The 22,734-nt window shown below is 40.1% G+C and overlaps 1 pseudogene; it reads right to left on the bottom strand.

The window, feature by feature from the left end:
- Positions 1–957: 957 nt before the first annotated feature.
- The window catches only part of LOC148139913 (uncharacterized), a 72,042-nt pseudogene continuing 50,265 nt past the window's right edge, over positions 958–22,734 (bottom strand).

A 22,734-nucleotide genomic window follows, 5' to 3' on the forward strand; every position in this document is an offset into this window, starting at 1 on the left:
GTCCGAGGATTGTATTTCCAATCTCTTAACATTTTTCCTAAAGGACTGTCCATGGGGATGTGGTCCTCGGACGTCCCTCTCATGTCTCCTTCGACACTTAAACAACTAATACTCGGCCGTTTCTTTATGTAATTTAATTAACCTTACTGAGGTCCGGTGTCACCTTCTTCCACACCCACTTCAGGGTCCTGACCTTCGCGTTGGGGATTTCCCCTCTTAACAACTGGTCTAAGGCTCGGTGGTCGTATCAAGTAGACACCTCACTCATCAGATTAATTTAGCCAATTAAATACCTTGATTTATGTGTTGCCAATTCCCCGTACTTCTCGTACGTGCCCGACCACCAAGGCAATACTTAAAGGTCTGTGCACAAGAGTTACCTGGTCAAATGCGCCCAGTCCCGCGGCAATACCTGGCAGCAACCACCCCGTTGCTTGCCCTAGACAACTATCACTACCTATCCCGGCTGCCTGGATACCCGGGTCTTGTATATACAAGAGTTAATCTGACCAAGCCGCCGCTTGTCAGCATGCCCTGTCCCACGGCAATGGTGGCAGCAACAACCGTTGCCTGCACCGGTTGCCCGGTGATATACAGACATATCTTACCCAGGTCTTCTGTACACAAAAGTTACCCGATCAAACCCGCCGTACGCCAGCCCACAGCAATGGCAGCAACAACATTTGCTTGCCATTATATATCTTACCCGGGTTTTGTGTATAAAAGAGTTACCCGACCAAACCCGCCGCGTGTCAGCGCGCTCCACCCTGCGGTGATGGCAGCAAATACCATTGCCTACCCCGGTCACCCGGATAATACTTATTCCAGACCTTTTTCTTACCTGGGTCCTGTGCACAAGAGTTACCCGACCGAACCCGCCGCGTCTCAACCCGTCTTGTTTCCAGGGTCTCTCAGTCTGGATCTCGCTCGCCCGAGCCACTGCGGCAAAGAGGGAAACTAAAGACCGCCGAAATCAGCGAGGTGCACCTTCTCCGTTTTCCCAACAATTGCCGAGCGACCGGAGCTTGGGATCCCAGGACGAGCACCCAAATCTGTTAGAAACAAAAGTCAATAAAATTTAGACGAGACCACCAAAGCTGGAAACAAGACAATTTATTCTACGATCTTGCAAGAAAGGACCCCAATTGCAGAAAGCAATTGAAGTGATGATTATTCAAACTATTACACAGTTATACTTTTGAGCTACATGAGGTCACCTCTTCCGATCCCTACATTACCCAATCTTTCTTACTATTTCGCCTCTGCCCATCTATGCTCCATGCCCATTGCCCTCTTCTTTCCAAGTTGGCAATTTTCCCCCTTGCACGTGCTGTCATAAGGCTAAACTCTTATCTCGATGTTCCCTTTGTAACTTCTTTCATTGTCCATAGATACATTCCATTCTTGTACATACATCTTAACAATGTATCTTTTTCGTGCTTCACTTATATGTTTCAGTAATCTTAGCTTTTTGCTGAAACTGTTATTTCAAACATTATGGTAAAAGGAATTATTTTCCTTTAGTAAATCTACATTAAAGTTAGTACTTAATTATCCATAATTATGCACTGAAAAGTAGAGATACTTTTCCCTAAATACCTGCAGGGTTAATAGTTCTCTTGCTGTACCCCTTTTCTGTATGCTTTTTCTATATCTGCAAAAACAACACTTTTCCCCATTTCTAACAACAACAATTTGGGACTGTACAGCACTGCTGCTGCAGCTGCTTGATTCTTCTGTTATGCGTGTAGGTATATTTGGCACTTTTTCAACTGTCATTCTCTGTGGCCATTGTGAGAGCAACTTTGAGTGGAGCATCAATAGATACAGATTCTAGTAAATTATGATGCAATTAAGTGATCTCTGACACCCATCTAATCAACAGTGTTTGTAGTGATCATAGTGAGGTCAGCTGGTTGGACCTGATAGAATGAGTTCCCTACTTGAAGTTGTTAATCTGATCCAATCAGGGAGCCGTAGCTGACAGATATAAACAAGAGTATAATTGAATAAAGATTCGTACACCTCGTGTCTCTCACTGTGTCTCACACCTCTACACACACAACATGGCTGCTGGGAAAAAATAAGCACTACCGCAGTTAGGCGGTAGTGTGGGGTAAAGAGAGAGAGAGAAAAAAAAATTAACAGGAGCGTCAGAAGTTCTGTTAAAAAAAAATAAACAGGAGATTCCTCTTCCGGGGTTAAGAAAAAAAATAAAAATAAAAAAACCTAAACAAGAGTGTTTCTAGGGACTGGTTTTGAGGAGGCTCGTCACAGTTCACACAACAAAAAGCAAAGAAAAAGTAATAAAAGAGCAGGTGGAAAAAAATAAACAAGACCGTCCCAGGTGTCTCCGGAGAAGTAGCACGCGGTGTCCACCAAGACCCTTGAGCTATTCAGAGAGAGGTGGGCACCACAGGGAGTGGAGTGTACTATTTCCCCGTCCAACTCTATTTTGATTTAATCCCTGCCCTCCTCTTCACTGTTTGATCACGCAGCATTGCCCTTTGATGTGAAGGGTGCTGCATGTCACTGGCCACTTTGGTGTTTCCATTCTTCCTGGTGGTAGAAATTGAATAAAGATTTGTATACCTTGTGTCTTTCACTGTGTCTCACACCTGCACACACCCAACATGGGTGCGAGGGACAAATAAGCACTACTGCAGTTAGGTGGTAGTGTGGGGTAAAAAAAAGAATAGGAGTGTCAGACTGAAAAGAAAAAAAAGAAAAAGAAATGAAAAAAATAAACAAGAGTGTCAAAGGTTCCGTTCACTCAGAGCTGGATCAGCATCAAGGACATGTAATTAAAGCGTGTTTTGGTGATTAGATACCAGCCTCTGTGGAGTTATTTAAATGGTGATGAGGTAAAAGAACTCTCCTGAAGAAATTCACTTGTAACACTCATCTTTGAGTTGAGGTAAGCATTTCTGGCATCATGCCATTATTTGGAACTCTTTTGATCCTGCCGTCAAATTCTGGGCCCAATATTTGGAAAGAATGCGTTTGTTTTTCTGGGCAAAATTTGGGGCAGATGGAAAGCAACGAGTAATTTTCCTGACAGCTTGTGGATCCACAGTTTTTTCAGTTATGAGTAACCTAACATTCCTGAGGCAGCAGATATTAAAACGTTTCAAGAATTGATGGATTTAGTTAAGGAATAATAATACCTCAAGCCACCTCTAGTTCTGAGACGCTATTGATCTCATTCGGTGATTCGAGAACCAGGGAATCCGTATTGGTTTGACAAAATTAAGATCACTGGCAGAGTGACTTTGGTTTAACCCATAATGAGATGCTGAGAAACTGTTTGTTATGCGGAATTATTGATGTAACTATGCAAACATGTCTACTATCTGAAGCCCAACTGGATTTCAAACAGGGACTACAAATAGCTTTATCATTGGAAAACAAAGCAAGTGGAGCATATGGGTTGCAAGATATTCCACTGGAAGTGGACACCCTCACCAGTCAGACTGAGTTTGGGGAACATCACCTGATTAAAGGCAATTGTATAGCCTCACTCGGTTCATAACCTGAACAGAAGGACTCTAGGTCAGCCTTTAGCAAAACCCAAAAGCATAGCCAAGACTCGGCCAAATGGTTAATATTTTCTTCATGATCTAGGCCTGCAAGCCACTGTTGTTATGCAGACTCTAGACAGAGAAAGAGACCCACTCGATGGAAATTGAGTAAAAGAACCTATCGTCTAATATTCAGGAGAGTATTCACCCTTAAAAGTCCACCTACAGCTGCCTTGGAACAATTAATTTGCTCAGCAACATTCAAATTTGAACCAATCAAATAAATATCTGTGAAATAGTCACCCTGTTCTAATGGATGTCAAAACTGCCATGGCCATCTCAGTGATTGCAGAATCAGTCTTTAACAAAATTCACTCTCGACTCCAACCTTTAAGTTTGCATTACCTCTGCAAGTCTGAAAATCCAAAGCAGGCAACCTCTACAGATGAAGGCACAACTCCGATTCTGGTCTCTTAAAGATCAAGGAGATCATCTAAATGTTAAACCCCAGCAGATGGCAGAGATACTAAATAGTTTGCATCCAATTTTACTGTGGAGAAAGAAATGTAGAGAATGCAGAGAAACAAACGTTAATGCTTTAAAAACAGTTAACATTACAGAAGAGGAAATTTGGGAGGTCTTAGATAATGCAAAGGTGGATAAATCTCCCAGACCTGGTGTAATATTTCCCAGAACATTGTGAGAAGTAAGAGAGGAAATTACGAGACCCCTTGGAGAAATATTTGCATCATCTATAACTATGGATGAGGTGCCAGATGACTGGAGAGTGGCTAATTTTATACTTTGGTTTAAGAAAGGTTATCAGGAGAAACCGGGGAACTATAGACCTGTGAGTCTGACTTTGGTTATGCATGAATTGTTGAAGGTGATTATAAAAGATAGGATTTGTGGACATTTAGAGAAGCAAAAAATGATTAGGGATATTCAGTATGGTTTTTTGCGAGGAAAATGATGTCTCTCAAGTTTGTTTGAGTATTTTGAGGAGGTAACCAAAAAGATTGATGGCAGAGCAGTAGACGTTGTTTATTTGGATTTTAGTAAAGCCTTTGACAAGATTCCGCATGATAGACTAATTAGTAAAGCAAGGTCACATAGGATTCAGAGTGAACTTGCCAATTCGATACATAATTAGTATAATAACAGGAAACATAGAGTAATGGTGGAGGGTTGCTTTTCAGACTGGAGGCCTGCAACCAGCGATGTTCCACAGGGATCAATGCTGGGTCCTTTTTTGTTTGTCATTTTTATAAGTGATTTGGATGAGAATATAGAAGGTATGGTTAGTAAGTTTGTGGCCGACACCAAAATTGGTGGCATAGTAGACTGAAGAAGCTTTTCTAAGTTTGCAAAGGGATCTTGATCAAATGGTTCAATTCTCTGAAAAATGGCAGATGGAGCTCAGTATGGATAAATGTGAAATATTGCACTTTGGTACAACAAATAGGGGTAGGGCTTATACAATTAATGATAGGGCCTTGGTAGTGTTGTAGAATAGAGCGACCTTGGGGTGCAGGCACATAATTCTTTGAAAATTGCATCACATATAGACAGGTTTGTTAAAAAGGCTCAGTCCTTTGAGTATAGGATTTGTGAAGTCATTTGAGGTTGTACAGGACATTGATGCAGCCTCTTCAGGAATACTGTGTCCGTTCTGGTTGCCCAGTTATAGAAAGGATATTATCAAGCTGGAGAGAATTAGAAGAAATTTATCAGGTTGCCAGGAACTTTTTTCACTGGAGCGTAGAATTTTGAGAGGTGATCTGATAGAAGTTTATAAAATAATAAGAGGTATAGACAGAGTTAATGGTGATTGTCTTTTCCTTAGGATGGGGGTTTGAAGACTGAGGGCACATTTTTAAGGTGAGAGGAGAGAGATTTAAAAAAGGCGTGAGGGGCAAATGTTTTATAGAGGTTGGTTCACATGTGGAATGAACTTCCTGAGAAAGAGAATGTAGGTACAATTGCAATGTTTAGAAGGTATTTGGATAGATACAAAAATAGGAAAAGTTTAGAGGGATATACACCAGGAGCAGGCAATTGGGACTAGTTTAGTTTGAGATTATGTTTGGCATGGAGTGGTTGGACTGAATGATCTGTTTCTGTGCTCTATGACTCTGAGAAACAGCTGATTTACTTACCACTGTGTAGTAAAAGGCTCGGGTCCAAGCCGAATCGGGTGAAATTGATTGAGGAAGATTCATCTACATTGGTTCAACATTTTTTGTTTAGAAAATGGCTGCCTGAGTGAAGTCCTAGTTAAATACCCAGAAGATCTTTGGGGAAGGTCTGGGGACTATCAAAGGAGCCAAGGTCACTTTATATGTTGGCCAGGAAACAATTCCATTACTCTGCAAGGCCTACCAAGCTATGAGCAAAAGGAGAGGCAGAAATCAGAGAAAAAGGAAGGAAGCAAGTGAAAAGCTAAATTTGATGCTTTAATAATCTTTAGGTTAGCTCAATTGACTGGGCAGATTGTATAGGGTCAAATAGTTGTCAACAGTATGGAATTTGATTGCAGTTCTGGCTGGATGATCAGCCTCTGACTTCATGCCCTACTAATGGTAGAGATCAAGGCAATGTGGCTTGGATCTGCTTTTAGGCAGAAGACTAAAGAAGAAGCAGATTTTTAAGAAAAGACAGAAAATCCACTGTTCCTGTCTTTGGCCTGAAGTGTTTTTGGCAGTTATCACAATATTTCTATGCCGTATGAGTTTATGACTCTATTCAACGTTCTCCTTCACGATTGACTTAACTTTTAGTGACGAATTTAATAGAATATCTCAATGTCAGTCAAGGTGAATGGTCAACATAAAGATGATTTCACCTGAGTGACTGTGAGACTGAGTGACTACAGAAGAATTTGGTTCAAAGGTGGATTTCAGTGCACAGGCGTATTAAGTAAAATGAAAGTGCAGTGAGTAGGGAGTAATGGAGCAAAAAGCAGAATACTGGTGTGAGGCAACAGAGGCTCAATGGGCCAAATGGCCTTCTTCTGCACCATAACAATTGTGCTTCAGTGAAGGTTGGGGAGGAAGTACTTTCCTTTTTGCAGTCTTTCAGTCTCCTACTGATTTCCAACTTTGTGCAGGAGAAGGAGCAGCTAAATTCAATGAGTATTATGAGAAATTGTAAGTATTATAAATATTCTAAGAATTGTATTGCCCTTTTGTTATAAATTTTACTGGCGGTGCTAAAATAATTGAAGTATTGTATGTATTAAATAGAAGATAATTAGCAATTATTATTTAATTAACATCTATTAGATATGGCAGGGCATTTGAAGGCCTGTGATTGCAGAATTGACACTTTCTGATATCAGTGTGTTCAAGGGCAAATACATCCACTGTCAATGTTTGTGGCTGCAAGAACTTTACCTCAGAGTTATTGAGCTGAAAGCTGTGGGGTTCCTGTGACACAATGGTAGAGTCCCTAACACAGAGCCTGGAGGTTAGGTTCAAGTCCCACCTGTCCCAGAAGTGGACAATAACATCTCTGAACAGGTTATTAGGAAAAATAGTGCATAGCTGTGGTATTCTTGTGGTGCACAGGTAGAATCCTTACCTCAAAGCCTGGAGACCTAGGTACAGGTCACACCTGCCCCAGAGGTGTAGAATAATAACATATCTGAATAGATTGGTTAGAATTTTGTTTTGAGTTCAAAGCCAAGATGCAGACACAGCAGCACATTAGGGAGGCAGAAAGTCACATGGGCTTTTTATTTCTGAAGGCAGTTACATCCCTTAAAATTGTGACTCATGGATTAGTCAACAACCCAGCACTGGAATGGGATGAGAATGGTGTAGTCAAGTTAACCAGAGGCTAGGAAGACAGGAGCCTGTCTGATAGTTTTGAGGTTTCCTCAGCTGAATTGAATGAAAATAAAAGCTGCAGGGTAGAGGAGCTAATTGGCCTTTTTACTGAGGTACAGGACATCATTTAAGTGTGGGGTGATGGTTGAGAGTGGTTTGGGTAGAAGGTATATAGTGGTACGAGCAGGTGTATGGTGAGGGAGATTTACCCTCTTCTCTGCAGCTAAATGTATGACTCCAGATGGCTGTGTTGTTGCCTGGTACCAGGATTTGGGATATCTGCTCTGAGCAGGAGAAAAAAAGACTTGAAGTAAGAAGGGAAGGATTTAATGGTTATGATCCGCAACAATAGACTCAAAGACCATTGTAGGAGAAATCAATTCTGGCTCATCGGGCATTAGCAACAAAACTGCGAATAGTGAAATCTATAATGTTCTGATGGTCTGTACCTGAATTGTGCTGGGACTAGTATTCTTGTGAAATCCAACTAGGGAAGTCCATAGGCCTTTAAAATAAACAGAGAAGGATGGGGTTCAGGGGAGATGGGGTGCTGGGGGTTCAAGCTTGGATAATCATAACAAATTAACAGATGGCATTGAGGCAAGATGCTCACATGGAAATAAAGATCGGAATAGTAGGAAAGGACAGAGAAAAAGAAACCTGAGAATATATTAGCAGTTGAGACTAGATGATACAAAGATAACAAAAAATCAAACAAAACTAACGGCTCTATATCTCAATGCGTGCAGCATTCATAACAAAGTTAATGAACTTATAATTCACATTGAAGTAAATAAATATGATCTGACAGCTATTAGAAATGTGTCTGCAGAGTGACATGGATTGAGATCTGAATATTGAGGGGTATGTAACATTTAAGAAGAACAGGAAGCTAGGTAAAGATCGAGGGTTTGCACTCCTGACCAAAGATGAAATAATTAAATATGACCTTAAATCAGGTGTTCAGGACCTAGAGTTTATTTGGGCATAGATGAGGAATAGTAAGAGACAAGGTCAATAGTGGGAGTGATTGACACAAACAGGAACCATGATGTATGAAGAAGTATACAAGGAGAAATATTAGTAGTTGTGATAAAGGAACTACAATAATCATGCCAATTTTAGTTTACATATTAACTAGGAAAATCAGATTGTTGATAGCAACCTCCACTAAGAGTTCATAAGATGCTTTCAAAATTGTTTCTTACACCAACACATCCTGCAACTGACCAGAGGGCAAACAATACTTGACTTGATACTTTCTAATGTGACAGAATTAATTAATTACCATAGGGCAAAGACACTCTGCACAGCACTGCTCATAGTATGATCGAGTTTAACATCCATTTTGAAAGCACGAAAGGTGAATCTAAGACTAATACTCTCAACATAATAAGGGAAACAATGTGGACATGAAAGCTGAGCTACCTGAATGAATTGGATATTAGGTTAAGAGATACATCTGTAGAGAAGCTGTGGCAAACAGTTAAAGGGATATTTCAGAATACATAGAAAAGTACATTCCTGCTATTAAAAAAAAGTTCCAAGAGAATGTGTAATGATCTAAGTAGATATAGAAAGGATGGTTCCTCATGTGAGGCAATACAGAAACAAGAGGTCATCATTTTAGGACGAGGGCTAGCAGATTTAAACAGAGATGAGGAGAAATTATTTCTCTCAAAGGGTAATGAATCTGTCAAATTCACTACCTCAGAGTGCAGTGGAATCTGAGATGTTAAGTAAATTTAAGAATGAGAGATTTTTAGTCAGAAATGGTTTGAAGGCTTATGGACAGTGGGCAGGAAAACAGAGTTGAGGCCAAGATGGGATTACCCATAATTGTATAAAATGGTAGAACAGGCTCAAGGGGCTGAATAGTCTATTCCTGCTCCTTGTTCTTATGAGGGTAGGGTGGCAGGTGAGAAGGTTGATGTGTGGATGGGTTAGATGAAGGGCTGATTGAATAGGGTAATATGATAGGTAGGATGGGTTGAAAGTGACTAGACCAGAGGATTGCCAATTTGATACATTAGCAGAAATGTTGTGATAAGCAGATCTGGCAGGTTGTCAGGGGGTTGGAGTATCAGTTGACTAGGATGGCAAGTGGGAAAGTTATTAGAGTATGATGGCAGGAGAGTGAGTATTTGGGAGGGAGGAGTCATCTTGTCAGGTCTGGGTCTAATCAGGCTGGGTCAAGGCTGCCTGTAAGGTGATGGTGTATAGTTACGTTGAGCAAGGCATTGAGCAGTGATGGTTAGGTTGTGACGGGGGCCTGAGTCAGACAAGAAGGGGTTGTTATCAGTTTTGGTTGTGGATGATGTCAGGTGTGTATCCGTGGGGATATAGTATAATCAGGAGAGCAGTCACATCATGTTAGTGAAGTTGTAAAGGGCATACAATGCATTAGAAGGGAAAGGTCTGGGTGGCGCAAAGTAGAGGTAGTCGGGGCATCAGTGTGAGCAATCCTAAATCTTCTAGTCATGTCCTGCTTAACTACACAGCTAAGTACATCAGAATCATCTGAAGACTCCAACTCTAACTCTGAGTTAGAGAGGTTTATCAAGGTTCCTTGGGTGTGGGGGAATTGCCTGCCTTTTGAGAGATCATATCGCAGGCAATTCCCTGGAATCCAGTGCATTGGGATCCTCACACACAGTTAAGGGCACACATCCAGTTTCCAATGATTTGTAAACTGCAGGATCTAGACAATTATATCAGCTCTAGTTCAACTGTGGAAACCCTGCAGTCTTATTTCGAAATTTGATATATGCTGAATTAGTTTGAGTAACATTAGACAAGAGCTGTGACACGAAACTTAATCTACAACCTAGGAACACAACAGGGTAAATTGATGGCAATATACTTCTCAGCATGAATCTTGAAACTGCGCTCTAAGGCTTCAATCCTTGATACATTTTATTTTAAATATTATTACAGAAAACTAAAAATGTTCTGTTCTTACTTCAAATTCAGCTCTTTTCTTCACTTTAGTCAGATTTTAGCTTTGAGCTTCTGATTGCATGCCTCCAGCAGGGAGCCTCACGAGAGGAACTGAGCAGAACATTTCCTAAATCATCTTGATTTTAAGTACATGAATATTTTGCCAAATCACCACTCTCATGAACTAAATGCAAAATTTAGAAATTATAGCATCTGCCATAGTTCCTGCTTTAACTGTGGAATAAAAATGACTTTAAATCTTTTTGCATAGGATGGGCAGAGATTTAACTACTCCCTGCCTGAAGAAATGATTTTTAAAAAATCTGTAAGTGGTTTGAAGTAAATATGCCTGTAGAGAAAGAAGTACTGTGGAATATATTGGGCCAGAACTGGCTGACAGCAGAATAGCATATTAATGACTCATGCCATCATTCAGTTACATATCAGACAGGTAATTCATTGGGGTTATTGTATATGGTGTGACTTCATAATCCCCAAAAATTAGTGGGCTACATTTTTAATACAACCACTTGTTTTATGTAGACACCATCTCAACTTTAATCTCAATGGTGTTTTTTTTTTGCAAGTTGTTGAATTGACTCATTAATTGCCATTTACTCAGTAATTACCCATGGTATAGCTCAGGCTAGAGTTGTACACAAGAGTGAGTTGAAGAGGAATTTCTTTACCCAGTCAGTTGTGAATTCAAATTCTCTGCAGAGTTCAGACTGCTCAGTTCTTGAGTATGTTAAAAGGTAAGATGGGTAGATTTTTGTTCTCATGGAGAATTAAAGGATAAGGGAATTGGATAAAGGAATAGAATGGACATCAAAGATTAGTGATAATTTCCTTGAATTATTTGCCTTGATTGTTTGCCTGTATGGTCCTTTATCTTGATTTTTATGTAGAAATTAGGACCAGGATTAGGTCAATTAACCCTTCACATTTGCACCATCATTCAATGAGATCAGTGCTGATTTGTTAGTTCTTCAAGTTTCGCATTCCTGTCTCCCCCGATTAACTTTTTTGGTTACCATGTCCAACAAGAAAATATCTACCTCTATCTTAAAATGTACAATGACCACAACTTCTGAGGCAGACAGTCTAAGGCAGAAAATTACAATTGTTGCTAAAAGGGCAACCCTTAATTTTAAGACAATGCCATCTTGTTCTGGGGTCACTCAGGAAGGAAATATCTCCTCCACTCTTACCTAATCAAAATTATTCACTTATTTAATATTTCTATCAAGTGAGCCTCTTTCTCTCAACTGCCTGCAATGTATTTATATACTTGATTAAAAAAGGAGACCAAACTGCACACTACATTCAAGATATGGTCTCACTAACTGCCTGTATAATTGAAGATGATATCCTTACTTTTCATGTCATTTCATATTGTAATTATTAAGAACATTCTACCAGTCTTAATCACTTTGCACTTGCGTACTAACTTCTGATTTGTGTAATCGATCACTGAGATCCATCTGGACCTCGGAATTCTGCAATCATTCGTCATTTAAATAATAATCCATTTTTTTCCCTTGGCAAGGTGAACAACTTTACATTTTTCCCCATTACACACCATCTGTCAGGTTTTTGCCCACTCACATACACCTTTTTATTATGTCATTAACTGGGGCGGGGCGGGGGGGGGTGGGGGGTGTCACCATTTAAAGATGGTCAGCAAGAGAGCTAGGAATGAGATGAAGAGAAACTTCTTTACTCAGACAGTTGTTAGGATTTGGAATGCATTGCCTGGAAAAGTGGTGGAACTGGATTCTATCGGCGTTTCAAAAGAGAACTGGATATGTACTTAAAATTGCTGAATTTAGAGTGCTATGGAGACAGGACTGGAGAATGGGACCAGCTGGATAGCTCTTTCAGGAGCCAGTACAGAGACAATGGGTCAAATGGCCTCCTTCTCTACTGAATAATTCTATGATTCCATCTGTATAAGACTGCAGCCTTGTTGTGGCACCTTCACACCAAGCTTTCCCACCTATTTTTGCATCGTCTGCAAAATTAGCCACTACATCTTCAATTCCCTCATCAAGATCATTATTTTATAAATTAAAGAATGTTGAGGGCCCAGGCAGTAGTAGTCTGTAATGTCTACAAGGTACAATTCATCTAAGATCCTTAGAACAGCACCTAGCAAGCCCATGACCACTTCTATGCAAGGGCAGCAGATACATGGGGACACCAACATCTGCAAGCTCCCCTCCAAAAAATTCGCCATCCTGACTTGGAAATATTTTGTCATTCCTTTGCTGTTGCTGGGTCAAATTCGTTGAATTCCCTTTCCAGGTGCATTGTGGGTCCACCTGCAGCATGTGGACAGCAGTGGTTCAAAAAGGTAGCTCACTACCACCTTCTCAAGGGCAACTAAGGATGGACAATAAATGCTGGTCCAGCCAGCAGTGTTCATGTCCCACAAGTGAATGTTTTTAAAAAAATTTGATCCTTTTGTCAACTTACGGACCTCAATTTGATCCCCTCTCATTCTCCTAAACTCTAGTGACAATAAGCTTAAACTGCCGAATCAATGAAGAATAACAAGTATCGATACACTCCATATATCTACTTGATTAAATGGTGCATTAGAAAGTGAATATTTAATTCATCTGTTACAAGGTGTAACATTAAAATGGGGTTGATTTTGTTGCAGGCATGATTATCATGACCGATTTGATTTTCAGCTGATGGTCTCTTAGTCATTTCACATTATGGAGTCAAACAATCCAAACCTCTAAAAGCTGAAGAGCTAACTCAATAACTGAAGGTTGTTTGGCCAGATTGGGACATTCTTTTCATTAAGGTGTGTGGCAGAAGAAAGGTATTAACCAGCTATGGGTTTGGAAGTTAAATAGTTGTCAAGCAGACTACATGTAGAAGAGTGAGGACAATATATTATGGCAAAGTCAACTGGCTGTCCTTTCACTGAAACATTTACATTGCCAGATCTGACAATATCTTGATGAACTTTCAGACATTCATGAACAATATAACCAATGAAAAATACTGTATTGTGAATATTAATACATAAAACAATTCAATTATATAAGCATTGCAAAATGAGTTTGTTATTACACTAAGACATTTTATTCTTAGCAGGATAATGAAATAACCCACTGCTGTATTCACATAAATACATTAAAAATAAATTAAACTTCTGCACCAGAGGGACTATGACTTCATTTTTATTAATAAGAGGTGTTCGTTTATTGTCAAGTTTAATCAATGCAACCAATGTTGGAAAAATAGCAAAGTTTATGGAATATTGAGTACAGTTGCTGGGTAATGCAGAACTTAAATATTGTTGATGAGAGAATGAGATGCCAAAGCTTTTCATCTTGCACTGATCAGGACAAATGCAAGAGTACCAAATATCAAGTTATTGCAATAATTTATAACATACAAGAAAATAATATTGAATTGTTAACACATTGGCTCTCAAGAAGATGGAAAAGTCAAACTACTCCTCTTGGGTGTGGAGAACATGTCCCTGAACATGGACATGTATAGCTTCTAGCAAGTCTAAATGAGCCTGGGGTTGGAGACGCTACAGTTCTTTGTTGATTTTGTCGTTGCACCACCTCAGTCAAGTACTGTCAATTTGTCACAGAGTCGTAGAGGTGTACAATGTGGAAACAAACCCTTCCATCCAGCTTGTCCATGCCGAACAGATATCCTAAGTAAATCTATTTGCATTTGCCAGCATTTGGCCCTTATCCCTCTAAACCTGTCCTATTCATGTACCCATCCAGATGCCTTTTAAATGTTGTAATTCTACCAGTCACCAGCACTTACCCTGACAATTCTTTCCATAGATGCACCACCCTCTGTGTGAAAACATTGCCCCTTAGGTCCCTTTTAAATCTTTCCCCTCTCACCTTAAACCTTTGTCTCTAGTGCTGGAGTCTGCTACTCTGGGGAAAATACCTTGATTATTTATCCAATCCATAGCTCTCATGATTTTATAAACTTCTATAAGTATACCCCTTAGTCTCCGATGCTCCAGGGAAAATAGCCCCAGCCTGATCAGACTATCCATTATAGCTCAAACCCTCCAACCCTGGCCACATCCTTGTAAATCTTTTGTGAACAATTTCAAATAACACAACATCCTTCCTATAGCAGGGAGACCAGAATAATACAAAATATTCCAAAAGTGGCTCAACCAATGTCATGTAAGCTGCAATATGATCTCTCAATTCCTATACCCAATAACCAATAGAGGCAAACATACCAAAAACCACCTTCACTATCCTGTTTATCTATGACTCCTTTTTCTAGTAAATATGAACATGCACTCCAAGGTTTCTTTGCTCAATAACACTCCCCAGGACCTTACCTTTAAGTGTATATGTTCTGCCCTGATCTGCCTTTCCAAAATGCAGCACTTCAAATTTATCCAAATTAAACTCCATCTGCCACTTTTTGGCCCATTGGCCCATCTGATTGAGATTCCATTCTTCTCTGAGGTAACTTCTTCGCTGTCTGCTACACCACCAGTTTTGTATCATCTACAAACTTATTAATCATGCCTCCACATGCAAATCATTTATATAAATGGCAAAATGCAGGGGAACCCAGCAATGATCCTTGTGGCATACCGCTGGTCACAGGCCTCCAGTCCAAAAAGCAGCCCTCCTCCGTCACCACTGTCTTCTAACTTTGAGCCAGTTCTGTAACCAAATGGCTAGTCCTTCTTGCTGCCATTTGATTTCATCTTGTTACCCATATGAAATCTTGTCAATCATCTTATTGAATTCCATAGAGATCACGACTACCTATCTGCCTTTATCTTTGTTACTTCTTAAAAAAACTCAATCAAGTTAGTGAGACATGGTTTCCCATGCAAAAAGCTATGCTGACTATTTCTAATCAGTCATTACTTTTCCAAATGTTTGTAAATCCTATCCTTAAGGAATCATTTTCAACAACTTACCCACCATTGATGTCAGGCTCACTGACGTATAGTTCGCTGGCTTTTCCTTATCACCATTCTTAAATAGTGCCACCATGTTTGCCAACTTCCAGTATTCTGGCACCTCACCTGTGACTATCGATGATACAAATATCTCAGCAAGGGACTCAGCAATCACTTCCCTAGCTTCTAAGGTATACTTGATAAGGTCCCGGGGATTTAAGATGTCCGCACCACTTCCTCTGTAATATGAAGATATTATTTATTGCCCTGAGTTCTCGAGCTCTCCATATCTTTCTCCACAGTAAACATTGATGCACAATACTTGTTACTTTCTCCTGTGGTTTCACACATAGGCAATCTTGCTGATCTTTAAAAAGCCTATTCTCTGCCTAGTTACTTTTTTGTTCTTAATGTATTTGTAAAATCCGTTTCGATTTCCCTGACCATCCAATCAGCACTCTTTCCTTCTGTCATGCAAATTGTTATAATGTTGAATTTCATGGATGACTTAGTTTAATGGGACATAACGAGATTTCACCTGCTCTTTTCCTCATTACCTATGTACCACACCTCTATTAGCTTCACTTATCATATCCTCTCCTTCAGCCCAGAGGATCACCCAGGATTCCCAGTGTTATTGTTAAAGTCCAGCTCTGCACCCAGTTATGTGTTGTCAGTCTGGAGTTGATGTTCACTGTGCATGTCGTCGGGCAGAAATCAAAAACAATTGCTTCCAATGGTCCAGTCGGAGATACCCACAAACCAAAAATGGAGTTTTAAAAATGAATGACATGGCGAGCACTTCATTGCTTGTACAAGAGCACATTTGGACATCTATGGTGACCTCTTCATATGCAGGCTGTTCTGTAGCTGTTGGAGATTACTACTGGTTCTGGGCATGTTGGATTCTTCTGTTGTCCCTGAATTTCTCTGTGTTGCCATTGCATTACAGTAACAGCAGCAATAACCTGTCCTGTCACTGTAATAATGTGTACTCTTCAAAGGAATGTATGTGCGGAGTTTCAATAAAGAACAGATCCTCATTAATGTGAGCAGTCATAATTCGTGCCACTCATGAATGATTGTTTAGGGTAGTCCTCATACAGTTTGAATGGAGGACTTGAACAAGGAGATTCACAAAATACTTCTATGTAGAACTTTGACATTAGGAACATGTTCTGATGAATGCAGCACAAGCCATTTTGCACAAATACAGTAGGCGATTGTAAGTGCTGTAATATTGTTGTTAACTTGTCTTCATGACCCTATATCACTTGTAAAAGGCAGCATTGCAAACCATGATATATTGGCAAATGCTTTTAGTTTAAGGAGAGAGGGAAACAATTCTGTGCCACTGTCGAGCCCATGAGATCTTATAGTAGCTTTGTGATCCATAGGTACCACTTTTTAAGGTCATCAGGAATTGGTTCTATTCACAGAGATGACTATCTTCAATCTGTAACGACCAATGACATTATTAAGATTGCTTGAGAATAAGATTTCTACTCTACACAGTTGAACACTGCCTGCATTTTCCATGCTGGATGCTATGATTACTATGATTACAGATGACTTCAACCTGCACTGTGGCAGTGCCTGATTAATTGCTCCTTCAAGGACCTCATATTGATCACAAATTGAGCCTATATACTCAGACAGAAAGGAAAAGACTTAGTCCATCCACTCCAGCTGTGGTTGCAGCTATTTTTCATTTCTGTTTTGCATTTACATTTCACATGAAAGGCTTGGCATAGTGAGTCACAAGAACACCCCAGTCACTCCAAGTGTTCCCACATACCACTTTGAATTAAGTTTTAAAATCACACAACACCATGTTATAGCCCAGCGGCTTTATTTGGAAGCACTAGTTTCCAGAGCACTGCTCCTTCATCAGGTAGCTGTGGAGCAGGATCATAAAACACAATTTATAGCAAAAGATCACAGTGTCATGCAATTAAAAGCGATATAGTGAACAAACCTAGATTGCTGTCAATTCTTTCATTTTTTTTAGAATGGGTTGTAGGTTTTGATTCATTAACATATAAATCCCAAAACTTTGACGTCAAATTCTTGAGATAACTTAAGGTTTTGTAAACTAAAGTGACATCTCAGCTCAGACAATGTATTAAAGGAATAAGGTTAGAGTCTGTCTGCATCCAAACTGTGAGTCAGACTCATTCTATTTCCAAAATAGGAATTTATAAAATGTTGTAAAGATTGACTGCCTGCAGGCTGTGTGCATTTTGAGCGAAAATAGAATGTATCTGCAAATACAATTCTGCAAATGCAAATTCACCCCATAGATATACGTGTGTGTGTGTGTGTGTGTGTAGGAGAGGGAGAGAGAGAGAAAACGTGTATGTTTGTTCGTGTGAGTGTATGCGTGTGAGCGGACATGAGAGAATGTGTGTTTGCATGTGTGCATGCATGGTATAGTCCACAGAACCTTTCAGGTGACTTGGGTTTCCTGAACACAATTGACAGGAACCTGTTTCTCATTCATTAGCATGTCACGAATTAAGACCCCAGCTCAGTCAAATTATGATGTGGAGGTGCCGGTGTTGGACTGGGGTGAACAAAGTTACAAATTACACAACGACAGGTTATAGTCCAACAGGTTTAATTGGAAGCACTAGCTCCCTGATGAAGGAGCAGCACTCTGAAAGCTTGTACTTCCAAGTAAAGCTGTTTGACTGTAACCTTCATTCAAATTATGCTGAATGAACAATTTTGTTAGCCAAAAATGGGAAGTTCGTCTGTTTGCCAACCCAAGCAATATTTCCATGCTTGTACTTAGTGTTGTAGATACCTTCCTCCAAGCTCCAGTAAGCATAGATTTCTTCAATAACTAGGCCTGTTCAGAAAAAAAAACATGTTTTCTTCATATAAACATTGACAGTGTTACTGTTGAAACCTTTCCATGTTAATCAGCTCATAAGAAGTCTAAGTCATATGGAGTGTGTTCTTTTTTTAACTATTAGACACGCATAAGGTCGTGCTTGATTTTGGATTATAGAACTGTTTTTTAATGAAAGCACTGTCTAATTAAAAGCTCCTGCCAGATGTACTTATCTGGGAACACCCCTCCCCCCCAAACCCAAACAAAGGCCATGCTGGAACAAACACAGGTGGTTGTTTGTGAGAAAGTTATCTCTAACACACTTATCAATCTCTAATGCTTGAACAAAAGAGGAATTTTTATGGTCTTAATGAGTACACAGGAGGCCTCCCATTCTGCTGCACCATCTAAAGTTTAAATCAATTAGCAGATTAATGATCCTAGCAAGACTGCATTTTGAAACAATTTACTGCTCCACATTCTTGTGCTCAAAGCCACAATACAATTCTTCAGTCAGGGTGCAAGTTTTCAATATTCCACTCCATTACCAAGAAGCAATCTCGACACACAGGACTCCACTAGCTTACCTTCATTAATATGAAAGAAATAAAAGAACAATTATATTCAAGATGATTGATACAGTACAAAGATACATAATGCATTGGCTTCCACTATTGGGAGTTAGTCCAGCTGACATCAATAACTACCTGTGAGATTGCAGTTTGTCTGAAGGCACAGTTCATTTAGTTTGAATTTCAAGGTATGGTGATGAGCGACAATGGGCCACAATTCCCAAGCAAAGAATTCAGACACTTCAGAAAGGATTGGGAAAATTAACACAATACATCATCTACCCAGTCAAGTGGAAAGGTGAGAGGGACCACAAAGAAATCGAGAAAATTCAGCACAGACTTGTACAAAGCAATGGTGAGGGAATATACATCTTGAAAGAATGGACTATAGTCCAGTCCAAAAAACAATATCATGCTGCACCTAAACTACCCTTCCAATGGTGAAAAATAATGATTGAGTGACAAAATCAAAGTGAAATGACAGCCAAGTTTCACTTCGATAAAACTGCCATCTATTGCCAGACTTGAGCAGTAGAAAACCAGTCAGAGTACAGAGGAACCTAGATCCGAATATCAGATTATCCAGCAAGATTGCAAGTTTTCAATCTGGATATAAATTTGCTTGCTGAGCTGGAAGGCTCATTTTCAGACGTTTTGTCACCATACTAGATAACATCATCAGTGAGCCTCCGATGAAACACTGGTGTTATGGCCCGCTTTCTATTTATGTGTTTAGGTTTCCTTGGGTTCATGATGTCATTTATTATGGTGATGTCATTTCTTGTGTTAGTGATGTCATTTCCTGTTATTTTTCTCAGACATTGATAGATAGGATCCAAACCGATGCATTTGTTGATAGAGTTTCAGTTAGAATGCCATACTTCCAGGAATATTCATGCATGGACCTATGTCTTACCCTCCACTTCACTTTTGTTAACAAAATGTATAAACAAACCAATGGAACACCCATGGGATCTCCGATATCAGGATTTGCAGCAGAGGCAGTAATGCAGAGACTCAAACAGCTCTACCAAACATCCAACCCAAACTTTGGGTCCGCTACATGGATGACACCTTTAACATCACTAAACAAAACAAATTAGAGGAAACCTTCAAGACCATCAATAATATCCTTACTGGCATAAAATTCACGAAAGAGGAGGAAAACCACAACAAACTGCCATTCCTCGATTTCACAGTTAGAGTGAACAGTCAATGGGGAGCTTCAAACAAGCGTTGATAGGAAAATAATGCATACGGACCAAATATTGAATGACAGAAGCAATCGTCCCAACACCCAGAAACAAAGCTGCAGTAGAACATTATTGCAATGAGCCACCACACACCGCAACACAGAGCAACTATGCAGAGCAGAGGAAAATCACCTATACAGTGTATTCAAAAAGAACGGGTACCGAATGAACACAATCTGTCGATTTCTCAGCAACAAACCCAAACAAGCAGACAAATCGTACCCAGAAACCTTAGCCACTCTCCCCGACATCAACAACATCTCGGAAATGACTGCCAGACTACTCAGCACTCTTGGCATCATGGTAGCCCACAAACCCACCAACACACTAAAACAGCAGCTAATGAACTTGAAAGATTGTATACAGACAACAAGCGAAATAAACACCATTTACAAAATACCTTGCAAGAACTGTAACAAGCATTGCATGGACAAATAGGCAGAAAACTAGCCACTAGGATACATGAACATCAACTAGCCACAAAAAGACATGACCCACTATCACTAGTATCCTTACAAACAGATGAGGAAAGATGCTACTTCGACTAGGACAAGACATCCATCATAGGACAAGCCAAACAGAGACTCACGTGGCATTCCAGCTGGAACTCTGTTAACAAACGCATCAATTTGAATCCCATCTATCACCCTTTGAGAAAAAGAACAGGAATTGATATCACCTATACAGGAAATGACATCACCACAGGAAGTGACATCACCGTCCCAAGGAAACCTTAACACATAAATAGAAAGCAGGCCATAACACCAGTACTTCACGGAGCCTCACTGATGATGTTACCTTGTATGGTGGTGGATTATCTGAAAACTTACTTCCAGAACCACAACCTAGCTACAACTCTTCTCCAAACTCGCTAGCAGGGTCCCAATGCTTGGCTACACTATGTTATCCAGCATTCTCTTATCCGGAATTTGATTAACCGAATGAAATATTCCCCGCCTGTGTCTATCGGATAATCGAGGTTCCTCTGTATTAACATTCAATGTTTGCAGCGAGTCAGCCCTGGAGACAATCTGGGACCCGTGTTAAGCAGTTGTCACCTGGATTGTAAAGCAAGGTGAATGTGAATATTCAGATACAGTTTTCTGATTAACAGAGAGGTAGGAAGTTTCTTGGCCACCTGATGATGTGCTCACTGAATAGTGCTCACCAGTCTAATTTAAAAAAAGGACGGACTGAGCTGGTGCAGGGTCTTGGTCAAAGTTGTGCTAACATATCCTCTGAAGTCAAGATTAGAGTAGTGCTGGAAAAGCACAGCAGGTCAGGTAGCATCTGAGGAGCAGGTAAACCGATGTTTTGGGCAAAAGCCCTTCATTACGGTTGAGTGGTTTCCTTGTCAGAGGTGACAGTCACCAAGCTTTACTTGTTGGAGGTTCACAGTATATGGCTAGTGCCTGCATAAGCGAACGGGGGGAAATTGTGTCTGTAAAAGATACAAATGCTTGGGTAGAATAGGAATGAATTAGCATTGATATTAAAGGGAGCATAGTGTGGCACAGAGCAATGAAAATCACTGCCTGTTTGCCCATGAAGGTCTTCACATTCCTACATCAGTAGTCACACTCTTTTCTTTGGATATACCAGGTATTTTCAACTCATAGGGATGAAGAGCCTTATGTCTGACAGCTTTCGGCCTAGCCATGAGGTGTTTTGTTTTCTTGCATTGAGACAAAAGTACAGTGAATGTGAGAGAAATGTATAAAATATTGGTGATGATGCAGAAGCAGGAGAGGTAATCCCAGATAGGAAGCATACAGGGCAGAAAGGATGAATAGTTTGTGAGGATAAAATGGGTGAGAGCAATTGAGTGAACATGTTGCATTGTGAGTTGTAATCCGTATGCCTAAATGAGAGGCAGTGCTAGAGTTAAGAGAGTTGTGATCCTGTAAGTTTACAGTAGCAGAGAGAAAATAGCAATACGTACCCTTGTGGGGTGCAGAATTCACCCCCTTCCTGCACTGCTGTGTGTTCCTCTTCGCCTGGGACACTGCACTAATCCAGTTTGCTGCCTGGATGGGCCTCCTTTGCCAATCAGCAGGCAAAAGGATGGCCCTCTTCTCCGCCACACCATCCACCAGTACCCCAGGTCCATGTCAACAAGCTGGGTGTAAGCTTTCCTTTCTGGCCATGTCCCAGTAATAACAATAGAGAAGCAGAATGTGAAGACATGTTCCTGGCGTGCAGCACTTGAAGTGCAGTGGACCTGGGGTTTGAATCTGTTTCCAGTGGTATGAACATTGCAAAATCCAGCAGTGGTGAGCATGTTCTCCTACAACATGACTCTATGAGGCAGAGTCCAAAAAGGACAGCTGCATTACTGATGAGCTGCAGAGCAGAAATTTCATGAGAAAAAGTCAACATGAGCCGTGGCAGACTGGCTGCTGTGAAACTTACTCCAGAAAATAATCAAAGCAATTCAGCCTTACATGTAATAAGAACCAAAAGAACTGCAGATACTGTAAATGAGAGACAAAAATAGAAATTTCTGAAAAAGCTCAGCCGATCTGGCAGCATCTGTAGAGAGAATCAGAGTCACTCAGTCTGAGATATTAACCCTGATTCTCTCCACAGATGCTGCCAGATCTGCTGAGATTTTCCAGCAATTTCTATTTTTGACATAGCCTGATGTATATAATGCAAGTGTAAAGACTGATGAAAATAGAACTGACAAAAATTAACACGTCATCTTCTTAACAATTTTCTTTGTGACTGTAAATGTTGGACAACTTGCACACTTTGCAATGATAAATGATAGCACATGATTTTTCTTTTATATAAAGATTTAGAGAAATACAATTATAGTGAGTATACTGTAGAGTCGTCATTGT

Source organism: Chiloscyllium plagiosum, unplaced genomic scaffold, assembly GCF_037043375.1.
Source record: "Chiloscyllium plagiosum isolate Xiang-an unplaced genomic scaffold, Cpla_swu_hap1 HiC_scaffold_36, whole genome shotgun sequence".
In the NCBI taxonomy this organism is placed as follows: domain Eukaryota; kingdom Metazoa; phylum Chordata; class Chondrichthyes; order Orectolobiformes; family Hemiscylliidae; genus Chiloscyllium; species Chiloscyllium plagiosum.